The sequence below is a fragment of the Canis lupus genome, chromosome 10 (genome assembly GCF_003254725.2).
Source record: "Canis lupus dingo isolate Sandy chromosome 10, ASM325472v2, whole genome shotgun sequence".
Lineage (NCBI taxonomy): Eukaryota > Metazoa > Chordata > Mammalia > Carnivora > Canidae > Canis > Canis lupus.
The window spans coordinates 40,382,790-40,398,581 of record NC_064252.1 but is presented as its reverse complement, the minus strand read 5'-3'; the positions used below and the strand labels follow the sequence as shown (position 1 = coordinate 40,398,581).

The 15,792-nt window shown below is 37.4% G+C and overlaps 1 long non-coding RNA gene across 1 annotated transcript in view; it reads right to left on the bottom strand.

The window, feature by feature from the left end:
• Positions 1-703: 703 nt before the first annotated feature.
• Positions 704-15,792, bottom strand: part of LOC112675207 (uncharacterized) — a 33,790-nt gene continuing 18,701 nt past the window's right edge. Inside the window, exons 4-5 of the long non-coding RNA XR_003145810.3 lie at positions 2,326-2,397; positions 704-1,515 (exon numbers count right to left, since the gene is read on the bottom strand). This is a non-coding gene — a long non-coding RNA (uncharacterized LOC112675207). The remainder of the gene's footprint in view (positions 1,516-2,325; positions 2,398-15,792) is intronic.

Genomic DNA, 15,792 nt, shown 5'->3' with positions numbered 1-15,792 from the left:
ATGGTTCCCCAAAAATATACCTGAGATAAAAGTTTGATGAAAAGATCTTTTCAGAGTTGTCCATGTGGGTAGACAAAGGGAGACCACTTGTCCATTGGTTGCTACCTCTGCCCCATTGGTTGAGGGTGCCCCATAGGCATGAACTGCTTTGTATATGAGCTCATCACACATGTGGAAGTACTGAGAGGGAGCTGTCAAAGTAACCAGGTGAAGGCAGAAAGAGATATGTGTACAGTTGAGAAGAAATACTGGTGGCACAAAATTATTGGGAGCCCTCAGATTTTATTCACTGTATCTGTAACTGGAATTAGAAAAGAGGCTACCAGAGTATCAGGTGAGCCTCAGAAGTATTGAAATTAGAGTCTGGAGGTTTCTCTTACTGATATCACCTCTCATAGACCCTCCATGGAAAACGAGAGGCCCTCACAAGATGGTCCTCAACAATGAAGATCTCGGTTACCATTTTTTAAAATGGAAAACCAACACTTAATATTTAAATAAATATCTCTATTCACAGTATTATGAGTATTATGCAAAATACCAACAAAAATTATAGGAAGCTATGAAATCGTGTAAATGACATGAGCAAGGAAGATTCAGGAAAACCTCTGAAAAAGAAGTATGTGAGCAGAGATCTGAATAGTGAAGATAAATGAACAAGAGATGGGAGTAAATATTTCCATGTACTATGTTATATGATGGCCTAGGGGTAAATAGCAAGGTTACATCAGGTACTGAAGGAAGAAGTCAGAAGGATGAGGTGAAGCATGTTCAGTCACTCACTCTGAAAGTTCCAGAATGGCACAATGAGGTACAGAGCACCATGTACACTGTGCTTCATTGGGAAGACCTTGTTTCTTCACTGTGCTTCCATGTTATTGGGTTAGCATGCAAGGGCTTTGTGAAACTTTTCCCTTATTTAATGTTCATCCTGAAATAAGGAATGTCCTTTGTTTTTGATGCTGGGCCACAAGACATTTTTGTTTTCTTTTCTGTTGAATGAGGCAAGGAGGGGAGAATATAGACCTCTAAGTAAGTGTAGTGACTCAATCTGGATCTAAAGCATTTTTCTCACCATTTCTCCACACATTCCACCCTTTGCAGTAAGGACCCTGGGGCAAGGCATCCTGGGGCAAGATCTTGGCACCATATGTTGCTATGTGAACTTGGACAAGTCAGCTATCTTCTCTGTGCCACAATTCCTCCATCTTTAACATGGGAATACTAGAACTTACCTCACAGGGTTGTTTTAAGAATTAAACAAGCTAACGTATGTAAATCAGTAGTATAGTGGTAGTTTGTATATTGCCTACAGATATTATCAAGAATATATCATCCCTTAGTGTACTAGTGGATCAGATTATCTGAAGGAATGTCAGTGATTTTTATCTCAGATCCATTGAAGTGCTCAGGAAAAGACCAGGGCTTTCTCTGTGGTTGTTGAAGGATCCTTCAATGGGAGAATCAGGTGGGGACTGCAGTTCTTCCAGACCCAGGTAGAAGAGGAAAACAAATCTGTAAAAACAAAGAAAGAAACAAACAAACAAAAATGAGGGACATAGAACTAAGGATACAAGTCTTTATTTTTAATGTGAAACAAGAATATAATAATAAATAGTTATTTTAAGGGTTTTTTTGCATCTGTTCTGCATTTTCTACCAAAGACATCTCTATTACATTATTTAATATTGCTTTAAGAGCCAAACAAAACACTAGTTTGAGAAAAAAGCTTACTTTTGCCAAAAAAAAAAAAAATGACAATGAGAAATAAAAGCGCTTCCTTCTCACCATGACTGAGAGCCAGTTTGTAGCAAAATATTGTACTAGATAGACATCAGGTACTTCCTTAGGTTGGGATTTCTGAAGAAACTACCTTTTCTAACCATTTAATCTAACTATACTTGTCTTTATATTATACTTGCATGTGTGTCTTTTAGGGCTTTGACACCACAAATATGGTTCCAGGAAAAGCAACTTTACCATAGGGGGACTCCTTGAGAAAGGAAGATTCTCAGGCCCCACCCTTGACAGCTAAAATTAGAACTTCCACTGGAATAAGATTCTCCAGTGGGTCATATCCTTAAAGTTTGAGAATTCTTACTATAGGTGTGCTACTCAGAAATTAGTTTTGTTTTGAAATGGGTGGGTATAAATAAGCAGTTAGTTATTTGAGTGATGCCAAAGTAAACCTAGGTAAACTTTCTCCACAAATTTCTCACAAATATGCTTTGAAGCTTATCTGTGTGTCAATTGTTTCTAACTGTATTGAACTGGAAGTGACTTCAGAGAGTCTCTGCAGTTTAAATTTCGCAGTCCTTTGTCCACCTTTGCTGTCCTAGAGTTGAGATGAAGCAGCAGTCTTCATACCACGTCCAATGGGAATATTAGGAATTGGGTCTGTAAAGAAAGAAAAGTCTGAAACACCCCCCCCCACACACACACAACACACACAAATGCAATTTTCATATTGGTGGGGCTATGAATACATTTTGACTTCCACCACAATTATAACTTTCATATATTTCTATTTCTCCTACCATGATTGTACAGCTCCAGGTAATATAAATAGTGACATAAAGATGTATTTACTTATTGTCAAGAGCAGAGATATAAAGAGAAGTCAAGATGATCTGTCTCTGGTTTTGTTTTCCAAATATCAGTCTACTCACCTCCTTTCCCTTGACATCATCTTTATACTATCAGATGTACAGAACTAAACATAATGGTATTCTCTTATGAAGTTATTTATAACCTCAAAGTGGATGCAAACTCCTCCCTGTTAGTGAACTCTGCCCTTTGTAATTCTGAAAAACAGATTTATAATGCAAACTACTATTTTGTTTATTAATTTTTGGAGAATAAATAAAAGTGATAAGCAATGAGCTATTATTTTATCAGTGTTCTTGTCAGGATTACTTCACTAAGTGGGAAAAAAAAGAAGAAAGCAAGCAGTGGATACTATGCATAAAACCATACTCATCATTAATGCATTTTTGAAATCAATAAATGTTAAAATGTAATGTTTTTTTCTGAAAAAATTATGAACTAACATTTTTATTTATTCTTGATTGGCACGTAAAATGAATTCTCCCTCAGATGCAAAGATTTCTTAAATATAAATAAAGAACACTGTGACAAGTTGAGAAAGAGACCAAAGAAAAAGTAAAATTTGATATTTCAGAACCTCTAACAACATTTTTTTTCCTGTGTTATGAGCAAAGGGTCCCAATATTTATTTTGCACTGTGCCCTGCAACGAATTAACAGACTCACCTACTTCGCACCTAGCTTCCATATGTTTTGAGGAGCAGACCGAGATGTCTAATTAGCCAACAGAATATTTCTTGCTTCAAAACACCCCTACTCCCACCCTGCTGCCTGACTTCAATTCATGCAACAGTTATTTGTGTTTTCCCATTTAGAATTTCAAGTTGCTCATTTAGAAATAATAAAAATAAAATTAACCCTCCTGTGTAGAGAGGCAATTTAATAGAAATGAGAGATTAAGGAAGTCAAATGATTTTCTCTGCCTTTTAAGGGAAAAATAATGCTAGAATGTTGTTAGGAGGAATGCCTAGAGGTTCCTAATCTCCTTCCCCATCTTCTACGGAAGACTCATGGGCAGGGTAACCAACCACCCCAGGTTTTCTGGGACAGTCTCAGTTTCTACTCATGGAAAAATTATCAATACTTCTCCTCCCTTTTACTCTCAAAAGTGTTCTGTTTTGGAAGATTAATTACATAGGCACCATACATGTGGACATGGTAAGTGCTATGATGGGCACAGGAAGGGTAGATTCTGGGTACCTGCTCTTGGCATATCTCAACATCTTCCCAGAAACTAGAGATGCAAAAACTTATCATGGGGACTTTCTGAACAATTGCCATATGTAGTAACATTCTTTCAGAAAAGCAGCTTTCTCTGTCCATAGCTTGCAGCTGGATGGAAAGTGATTTATTTTGACTCTTTGGTATGAAGAAACAGACACAGTCCCATCATAGATAATATCATGTGCCTAAAAGAAGAAGAAGAGAGAGGCAGATCGGAGGTATGGGGGCACAGTTCAGAGGCAATGAATGGATTGGACTGGCAAGGAGTGGGGCAGGGTTGGGTTGGAAAGGAGTGTACTTATCAGTTGATTTATCTACAAAACCAACTCAAACTCAAGGACAAGAAAATGATGGACATTAAGGATATTGACACAAGTACAAAAAACATCAAATAAGCAAACAAAGAGTAAGGTGGACTCCAAACATGATATTTTCCAGTGGACCAGTGGTCAATAACTGCCCTATTTCTTTTCTCTCTTGACCTTGCTTTCCACAGTCCAACACTGAGATTGGGTTCTCCTGTGTTTTTATAAGCTTTCTTGCAAATCTCCTACAAGGAAGAGAATAGGAATTTTCAATATCCTCAAGGAATGAGAGAAAGAGAATCTTCCCAGCAGCCCTGAAAATACACGTTCTAATGCTCTACTTATCCTATGTAGGTATAGGAACATTACTGCTGTTTTAAACTAAAACTACACATAAAATATAAAACTACATTTTTAAAAATCAAGAGAATGAGAAACATGAGGCTCACAATACAGTGACCTTGGATGCGGGATCTGGGGGGATGGGATTGGAGGAAGATGAGGAACATCACAAACTGTTTAACCGTGAGCTGAGTAGGGAGTTCGGGAGGCTAGGTCATGAATCACTAATAATGAGCAATCCAATTCTTACATGAAAGGAAACCTATATGTATATAAAAGAAATATATACTTTATGAAAAAATGTAAATCCTAGTATTATGAAATAACATTTAAAAAAGAAACTTTCCATAACTTTGTTATATTTCCAAAGTCTTTAATGTTCATAATTATTTATGAAAAATCATTTAAAAACAAAGGATAAACGTTTTTTAAAGTCAGAAATTTTAAATTACTTTTTTTCTTAAGTTCACAATTTCATTTTCTTGTTCTATATACAATATCCCAATATTAGCAAGATGGCTGAAGATTAGGGTCCCCAAGTCACCTGTCCCAACCAATTTACCTAGATAACTTTTAAATCATCCTGAAAGCCTACAAATTTGGCCTGAGATTTAAAGAGAGAACAGCTGGAATGCTACAGAGAAGAGTTGCACTTCTAACAAGGTAGGAAGACAGAAAATAAATAAATAAATAAAAAAGAATCAAGTGGGGGAGAGGCCCCCATGAGGAGGTGGGCTAAGGCCCAGCGAGCTGCGAGATCCTCCAGGACAGGAAAGCCCAGGCCCAGAGAAGTGGGAACTTTTAAAAATCAGCACCAGATTCTTCCCGGTGGGAAAGGCACTGGCAGGGAACTTGGTCAGGATCCCAGGAGGGGCAGTGGAGCCTCTAGGCTCCTGGGGTCACTAAGAGAAGAGGTGCGCCCTTGGGGGAGAGGGCACCACACCTCGCTGACCAAGCCCAGTAAAGGGCTGGGGTGCGCCCAGCCAGGCCTCGGGAGCAGCTCAGGCGGCCGCTCAGGGCAAAGGGGGCTGCGTGGCCCGGAAGCGCGATTCCAGCGGCACAGGCCCCAGATCCCAGGGTGCCGGGGAACACCGGCCAGGATCCTGCACTTTCCTTGGGACAGGTGGAGGCGGGGAACCCCCAGGACAGCGAGGACGCTCCTGCCACCAGGCGAGCTGTGCAGGTCAGCCCCCTCACCCTGGGAGCATCCAGGCCAGTGCAGCCTGGGAGCTGTAGGAGTTACTGCAGGTGCTGACTCCAGGACTGGATAGCTGGCAGCCACCAGTCTTGTTCTTCCTCCTTGTGTCACCCTGTGCCTGGGACAGAGCAGGGCCACCAGGGAACAGGGGCCTCACAGGACAAACAGCTCCCGCTGAGCCCAGCACCCAGCCTTGCAGCTCCCCCAGGGGCACACTCCTGAGAATCAGCACAGCAGGCCCCTCCCTCAGAAGACCAGCTGGAAGGACAGGGGAAGAGCAAGTTCTTGACCGAGCAGCACTGGAAAGCTCAAGGGGAAGTCGAGGGATTTACAGTATGTAGAACCAGAGGATGCCCCTCCTTGTTTATTGTTTTTGTTTTTGTTTGTTTTTTCTTTTTCTTTTTTTCTCCTTTTTTCTTCTTCCTTTTTCCAATACAAATCTTTTTTAGTCACTCTACACTGAGCAAAATGACTACAAAGAACCCACCACCAAAGAAAGAATCAGAAACATTACTCTCTTCCACAGAGTTATAGAATTTGGATTACAACTCAATGTCAGAAAGCCAATTCAGGAGCACAATTATAAACCTGCTGGTGGCTCTCGAAAAAAGCACAAAGGATTCAAGAGACTTCATGACTGCAGAATTTAGATCTAACCAGGCCAAAATTAAAAATCAATTAAATGAGATGCAATCTGAACTGGAGATCCTAATGAGGAGGGTTAATGAGGTAGAAGAAAGAGTGAGTGACATAGAAGAAAAGTTGATGGCAATAAAAGAAGCTGAGGAAGAAAAGAGAAAAAAAGTTAAAAGACCACAAGGAAAGGTTAAAGGAAATAAATGACAGCCTCAGAAGGAAAAATCTACATTTAATTGGGGTTCCAGAGGGCACCAAAAGGGACAGAAGTCCAGAATATGTATTTGAACAAATCATAGCTGAAAACTTCCCTCACTTGGAGAGGGAAACAGGCATTTAGATCCAGGAGATAGAGAGATCTCTCCCTAAAATCAATAAAAACCATTCAACACCTCAACATCTAATAGTGAAACTTGCAAATTCTGAAGATAAAGAGAAAATCCTTAAAGCAGCAAAAGACAAGAGATCCCTAACTTATATGGGGAAAAATATCAGATTAACAGGAGACCTCTCCACAGAGACTTGGCAGGCCAGAAAGGGCTGGCAGGATATATTCAAGGTCCTAAATGAGAATAACATGCAGCCACGAATACTTTATCCAGCAAGGTTCTCATTTAGAATAGAAGGAGAGATAAAGAGCTTCCAAGATAGGCAGAAACTGAAAGAATATGTGACCACCAAACCAGCTCTGCAAGAAATATTAAGGGGGACTCTATAAAAGAAAGAGGAAGCCCAAAGAAATAACCCACAAAACAGGGACTGAATAGGTATCATGATGACACTAAATTAATATCTTTCAATAGTAACTCTGAACGTGAATGGGCTTAATGATCCCATCAAAAGACACAGGGTTTCAGACTGGATAAAAAAGCAAAACCCATCTATTTGCTGTCTACAAGAGACTCATTTTAGACCTAAGGGCACCTACAGCCTGAAAATGAAAAGTTGAACCATTTACCATTCAAATGGTCCTCGAAAGAAAGCAGTGGTAACAATCTTCATATCAGATAAATTAAAGTTTATCCCAAAGACTGTAGTAAGAGATGAAGAGGGACACTATCATACTTAAAGGATCTATCCAACAAGAGGACCTAAGAATCATGAATATTTATGCCTCTAATGTGGGAGCTGCCAAGTATGACAATCAATTAATAACCAAAGTTAAGACATACTTAGATAATAATACACTTAATCTTGGTGACTTTGACACGGCGCTATCTACAAATGACAGATATTCTAAGCACAACATCTCCAAAGAAACAAGAGCTTTAAATGATAAACTGGACCAGATGGATTTCACAGATATTTACAGAATTTTACATCCAAACACAACTGAATACACATTCTTCTCAAGTGCACATGGAACTTTATCCAGAATAGACCACATATTTGGTCACAAATCAGGTCTTAACTGATACCAAAAGATTAGGATTGTTCCCTGCATATTTTCAGACCATAGTGCTTTGAAACTAGAACTCAATCACAAGAAGAAATTTGGAAGAAATTCAAACACGTGGAGGTTAACGACCATCCTGCTAAAAGATGAAAGGTTCAACCAGGAAATTAGAGAAGAATTCAAAAGATTCATGGAAACTAATGAAATGAAGATACAACTGTTCAAAATCTTTGGGATACAGCAAAAGCAGTCCTGAGAGAGAAATACATCACAATACAAACATTCCTCAAAAAACTGGAAAAAATTCAAATACACAAGCCAACCTTGCACTTAAAGGAACTGGAGAAAGAACAGCATATAAAACCTACACCCAGCAGAAGAAGAGAATTAATAAAGATTCAAGCAGAACTCAATGAAATAGAGACTAGAAGAACTGTAGAACAGATCAACAAAACCAGGAGTTGGTTCTTTGAAAGAATTCATAAGATAGATATGATAAGCCATTAGCCAGCCTTATTAAAAACAAAAGAGAAAAGACTCAAATTAATAAAATCACAAATGAAAAAGGAGAGAACACAACCAATACCAAGGAAATACAAACGATTTTAAAAACATATTATGAGCAGCTATATGCCAATAAATTTGGCAATCTAGAAGAAATTTCTTCTAGAAAGTTGAGGTTTCTGGAAAACCACAAACTACCAAAACTGGAACAAGAAGAGATAGAAAACCTGAATAGGCCAATAACCAGGGAGGAAATTGAAGCAGTCATGAAAAACCTCCCAAGACACAAAAGTCCAGGGCCAGATGGCTTCCCAGGGGAATTCTATCAAACGTTTAAAGAAGAAACAATACCTATTCTACTAAAACTGTTCCGAAGGATAGAAAGGGATGGAATACTTCCAAACTTGTTTTATGAGGCCAGCATCACCTTAATTCCAAAACCAGACAAAGACCCCATCAAAAAGGATAATTATAGACCAATATCCCTGATGAACACAGATGCAAAAATTCTCAACAAGATACCAGCCAATAGAATCCAACAGTACATTTTTTTTAATCCAACAATACATTAAGAAGATTATTCACCATGACCAAGTGGGCTTTATCCCTGGGATGCAAGGCTGGTTCAACACTTGTAAAGCAATCAACATGATAGATCATATCAACAAGAGAAAAACCAAGAACCATATGATCTCAATAGATGCAGAGAAAGCACTTGACAAAATAAAGCATCCATTCCTGATCAAAACTCTTCAGAATACATTCTGGGAATACATTCAGGGAACATTCCTCAGCATCTTAAAAGCCCACAGCAAATATTTTCAGTGGGGAAACACTGGGAGCCTTTCCCTAAGATCAGGAACACGACAGGGATGTCCGCTCTCACCACTGCTATTCAACATAGTCCTAGAAGTCCTCGCCTCAGCAATCAGGCAACAAAAAGAAATAAAAGGTATTCAAATGGGCAAAGAAGAAGTCAAACTCTCCCTCTTTGCAGATGACATGATACTGTACGTAGAAAACCCAAAAGACTCCACCCCAAGATTGCTGGAACTCATAGAGCAATTTGGTAGCGTGGCAGGATACAAAATCAATGCCCAGAAGTCAGTGGCATTTCTATACACTAACAATGAGACTGAAGAAAGAGAAATTAAGGAGTCAATACCATTTACAATTGCAGCTAAAAGCATAATATACCTAGGAATAAACCTAACCAAAGAGGTAAAGGATCTATACCCTAAAAACTATAGAACACTTCTAAAAGAAATTGAGGAAGACACAAAGAGATGTAAAAATATTCCATGCTCATGGATTGGAAGAATTAATATTGTGAAAATGTCAATGCTACCCAGGGCAATGCACACATTCAATACAATCCCTATCAAAATATGATGGACTTTCTTCAGAAAGTTGGAGCAAATCTTAAGATTTGTGTGGAATCAGAAAAGACCCTGAATAGCCAGGGGAATATTAAAAAAGAAAATCAGAGCCAGGGCCATCACAAGGCCAGATTTCAGGTTGTACTACAAAGCTGTGTTCATCAAGACAGTGTGGTACTGGCACAAAAACAGAACATAGATCAATGGAACAGAATAGAGAATCCAGAAATGGACCTTCAACTCTATGGTCAACTAATATTCGATGATGCAGGAAAGACTATCCACTGGAAAAAGGACAGTCTCTTCAATAAATGGCACTGGGAAAATTGGACAGCCACATGCAGAAGAATGAAACTAGACCATTTTCTTATACCGCACACAAAGACAAACTCAAAATGGATGAAAAATCTAAATGTGAGACAAGAATCCATCAAAATCCTAGAGGAGAACACAGGCAACACCCTTTCTGAACTTGGCCACAGCAACTTCTTGAAAGATACATCTATGAAGGCAAGGGAAAAAAAAGCAAAAATGAATTATTTGGACTTAATCAAGATGAAAAGCTTCTGCACAGCAAAAGAAACAGTCAACAAAAGTAAAAGACAACCTACAGAATGGGAGAAGATATTTGCAAGTGACATATCAGATAAAGGGCTAGTATCCAAGATCTATAAAGAACTTATTAAACTCAACAGCAAAGAAACAAACAATCCAATCATGAAATGGGCAAAAGACATGAACAGAAATTTCACCAAATAAGACATACACATGGCCAACTAGCACATGAGAAAATGTTCCGTATCACTTGCCATCAGGGAAATACAAATCAAAATCACAATAAGATACCACCTCACACCAGTGAGAATGGTGAAAATCAACAAGACAAGAAACAACAAATGTTGGGGAGGATGTGGAGAAAGGGGAACCCTCTTGCTTTGTTCGTGGGAATGTGAACTGGTACAGCCACTCTGGAAAACTGTGTGGAGGTTCCTCAAAGAGTTAAAAATATAACTGCCCTACAACCCAGCAATTGCACTGTTGGGGATTTACCCCCAAAGATACAGATGCAGTGAAACGCTGGAACACCTCACCCCAATGTTGATAGCAGCAATGTCCACAAAGCCAAACTGTGGAAGGAGCCTGGTGCCCATCGAAAGATGAATGGATAAAGAAGATGTGGTCTATGTATACAATGGAATATTACTCAACTATTAGAAACACCAAATACCCACCATTTGCTTCGATGTGGATGGAACTGGAGGGCATTATGTTGAGTGAAGTAAGTCAATCGGAGAAGGACAAGCATTATATGGTGTCATTCATTCGGGGAATATAAAAAATAGTGAAAGGGAATAAAGGGGAAAGGAGAGAAAAATGAGTGGGAAATATCAGAGAGGGTGACAGAACATGAGAGACTCCTAACTCTGGGAAACAAACAAGGGGTGGTGGAAAGGGAGGTGGGTGGGGGGGTTGGGGTGGCGGTGACAGGCACTGAGGGCGGCACTTGATGAGATGAGCACTGGCTGTTATGTTATATGTTGGCAAATTGAACTCCAATAAAAAATTCCAATATTATGTCTTTTATCACCCTGTCATTTTCTGCTATAAAATTGTGAATAAAAGTTTAATATTAATTTTTCTAGTTTCCTATGACCATAAGCTCTATGTATTAAAAATATGGATTGAGTTATTTTTATATTTAATATCAATGAAATCAAAATGTATTAAGTTTTTAATCACAATTTATAAACATAAAAATAAAATTTTAACATAAACATTTTAATCAGAGTGGAGTAATTAAAAATTATTTAGTGAGTATATGGATAAATTTTTTAAAATTTTTTAAAATTCTAGTATAGTTAATTTACAGTGTTATATTAGTTTTAAATGTACAATATATGATTCAACAATTCCATACATCACCCTGTACTCATGCAATCCTTAATCCTCACCACCTATTTCACCCATCCCTCCTACCCATCTCCCCTCCAGTAACCATCAATTTGTTCTTTAAACTTAAGAGCCTATGTCTTGGTTAGTTTCTCTCCCTTTTCTCATTTTTGTTTGTTTATTAAATTCCACATACAAAGGAAATCGTATAGCACTTGTCTTTCTCTGGAGACTTTTTTTTTTTTTTTTTTTTTTTTTTTTTTAGCATAATACTCTTTAGCTCCATCCATGTCCTTGCAAATGGAAAGATATGTTGTTTCTCGTGCTTTTGATTTTAGCCATTCTGATAGGTGTGAGGTGATATTGTGTTGTAGTTTTGATTTGCATTTCCCTGATGATGAGTGATGATAAGCATTTTCCATGTGCTGTTGACCATCTGGATGTTTTCTTTGGAGAATGTCTATTTGTGTCTTCTGCTCATTTTATAATTGGATTATTTGTTTTTTGGGGGGTGGGTACTACATTATATATGTTCTTTACATATTTTGGATACTAACCCTTTATCAGATACATCATTTGCAAATACCTGTTTTCATTCAATAGGTTATCTTTTAGTTTTGCTGATTGTTTTCCCTAGCTATACAGAAGCTTTTTATCTTGATGTAGCCCCAATGATTTATTTTTGCTTTTATTTCCCTTGCCTCAGGCAGGAGACATATCTAGAAAAATGTTGATAAGGCTAATGTCAGAGAAATTAGTCTAGGCTCTCTTCTAGGATTTTTATAGTTTCTTATTTCACATTTAGGTCTTTAATCCATTTTGAATTTATTTTTGTTTATGACATAAGAAAGTGGTCCAGTTTCACTCTTTTGCTTGTAGCTGTTGAGTTTTCCCAGTTTGATTTGTTGAAGAAACCATCTCTTTCTCCATACTCTCTCTTGCTTTGTCAAAGTTTAACTGACCATATAATTGTGGATTTATATTTGAGTTTTCTATTCTATTCTATTGATCTATGTGTCTATTTTGTGCCAGTACCATACTGTTTTGATTAATACAGCTTTGTAGTGTAAGTTGAAATGTGAAATTGTGATACCTCAGGCTTTGCTTTTCTCTTTCAAGATTGTTTTTGCTCTTTTCCACATAAGTTTTAAGGTTTTTTGTTCTAGTTCTTTGAAAAATATTATTGGTGTTTTGATAAGGATTGAATTAAATATGTAGATTGTTTTGGGTACTGTAGACATTTAAATATTATTTGTTCTTCCAATCCATGAATGTGGAATATCTTTCCATTTCCTTGTGTCATCTTTGATTTTTTTTCATCAATGTTTTATAGTTTTAGAGTACAGGTCTTTGATTAGGTTTATTCCTAAGTATTTTATTATCTTTAGTGCAATTGTAAATGGGATTATTTTCTTAATTTCTCTTTCTACTGCTTCATTATTAGTGTGTAAAAATGCAACAGAATTCTGCATGTTGATTTTGTATCCCATGATTTTACTGAATGGAAATTAAGGGCAGCCCTGGTGGCTCAGCAGTTTAGTGCTGCCTTCAGCCCAGATCGTGATCCTAGAGACCCTGGATCAAGTCCCATGTCGGGTTCCCTGCAGGGAGCCCGCTTCTCCCTCTGCCTATGTCTGTGCCTCTCTCTGTGTGTGTCTCTCATGAGTAAATAAATAAAATCTTTTAAAAAGGGAAGTTAAATAAATTTTTGCTGGAATGAGCAAAAGAATTCAATACTATTCTATTCCTCATTTATTTATTCTATTTCTATAATTGTAAGCTACCAGAAAGTTTGTCCTTAATTTAAAAAATGAAAATGGTATACTTTTTGCTACAATGATGCCATTCCTTTACAATTCCTCCATGTCCTTTGCCAAAAATTTTATAGTGATCTGTCATCAAAAAAATTTTTTAGAGGTTTATCAATTTCTTGCTGGATTAAGTATTTTTTGGAGTTTTACTAAAAAAAAAGACTTGGAAATAAACCGAGTTACAAAAGTATTCGTTACCTCGACTTTGAGGTTTTCTACTTTTGTAATACCTATATGAAGATTTCAAACTATCCTTTTGTTTGATATCTCAAATACTTTCCATGCTGGGGAAATAAACAATAGTAATGCTAAGGAAGTGAGAGGGGAATTGAGAGGCAATGTGATACTAGGGAGTTCTTAGGCACATCAGTTTTAGGAAAGTACATATTGTAGCTGAGAATCTGGGAACTGATTCCCTTAAAGTCTTTGAAAGGGCTTAGGATATTTTAGGGGTACACATTTGGAAATTGATTTCAGAAATTATTTTGGAAATGCCAGATCCACTAGAAAGTGAGAAAGGGAAGAGAAGCAGGAGAAAATCACCAGGAAATATTTACCTCACTAAGTAGACCAAAAAAGCCATATATGCAGACCAGTAATCAAGATAGTTAAAACACAACCAGAAAGAAAAAATAAATAAAAGAATAAAAAAGAAAGTTAGAAAGTGGCAAGATTTTGCCTACATGCCTAGTGAAGGAAATTAGGTCAGTGCTTCACATGACACAAATTCACAAAGATGATAATCACAAAAATGTGATTTCTGATATCATAATATTCAGACATGATCTCAGGAAGTTAAATTTTTAATTTTCACAGTAAATTCTTCTCCACACAACGTTTTGTGAGCCATTCACAGATAACTGGACAATTCAATTTGCCTAGTTTTCCTTAAACCTGAAACAACACACCACAGATGTAGCATGTAGATCAACTAGCTTTTGAAAAAATAAAACAAATAAAACACCTAGATTTGCACCATTTCCCAAACTTGTGCCACAAATACTGCCACTGAATATAATTTCAAATTACCAACATGATGTCACTGCACAAGGAAATGGGACAAAAATGTGCAAGTTCATGTTTTGTGAGACACTACAAACAGGCTCCTGCACAGCACTGTGATAGAAAGGTTCCATTTGTAGTAATGGTACACTTGCTTGTAGCCAACTGAAATGAGGAAAAATTAGAAAAGCCTGATTCATTAAGAAAAAAAATGTAATCAGGAAACGACCAAGGCGATTGGGAACTTAGGGACCAAGATTCCAGGAAAAAAGAAAAGTTATTTAAATGAGACCAACATTCTATAGATCTATTTACTGAAACCACTTGATACTTTTAAAACACTCCAAAAGAAGAGTTAAGAAGCCAACAATTAAGCAATTCTAAGAGACCTATAATTTTTCCTGATATTTTGGGAATTGCACTGGCTTAGGGGAAAAAATATGAAATTTAGGTCTATTAAGGTAGCCAGAACTTGTGTATGAGGAGGGGAGAAGAGGGAGTTACTCAGTTACCTTAGAGAAGAGGGAGTTACTCAGTTACCTTAGAGAAGAGGGTCATAGAGAAGTGAGCCTAAAAGTCTGACCTGCCGTATCATTCAAGGTATTCTCTCTATGGCCACTAGCCATGAGAGACCAAGAATAAAAACAGGAGCCATGAAATAAAGGAGTCTCACAGAAACCCTACATATGGAGAAATGTTATAGATGAGGTATTAACTAGAGAGCATGAGAGACCAAGAATAAAAACAGGAGCCATGAAATAAAGGAGTGTAATACAGCTTTTGATTGTCTCAAAGGGCTGAGGAGAAACAAATTAAGTATAGAGCTCTTTAAGTGATTCTGGAAAACTGTAGATTTTCAACTGAGATAAATGAAATATGAGACCTAAAAGTGAATAAGAAATAAATGAGTCCTTACAAAAATGGAAACCTAGTCCTGAAATAGCTTAGCTTTTGATTGGATTAAGATGATTTTCTCCCTTTTTAAATTGATGGTTGGAAGATAAAATTTCACTCTGAGTTCATACCTGTTTTTAATATAAGGTTTCTGTTATTCATTAAAGAGTCAGTGAACAGTCTAAGATATATGACAGTGAACTATACCAATAGGCAATCAAGCTATTAAGATCATTATACACAGTTTTCAGAATAATTGATTTACATATTCAAGAACATAGATGACCATAAAAACAATATAAACGATGAAGTTATACGCATTTCTATTGTAGAATAGCAAACTACCACAAACATAAGGGCTTCAAAGAGCACACATTTATTTTGTTCTTCAGTTTCCATGGGTCAGGAGTCCAGGCACAGTTTAGCTGCATTCCCTATTCTGAGTCACACAGGTCATAAGCACCATCAGACAGGCTAGGTCTTCACTTATAAGTTCAACTGGAAAAATAGTCATTTCTAAGCTCATTTGGGTTGTTGGCCAAACTGATTTACTTGTGGCTGTGTGACTTGAAAATAAAGTAACTGAAATTACAGACTCAACTCTT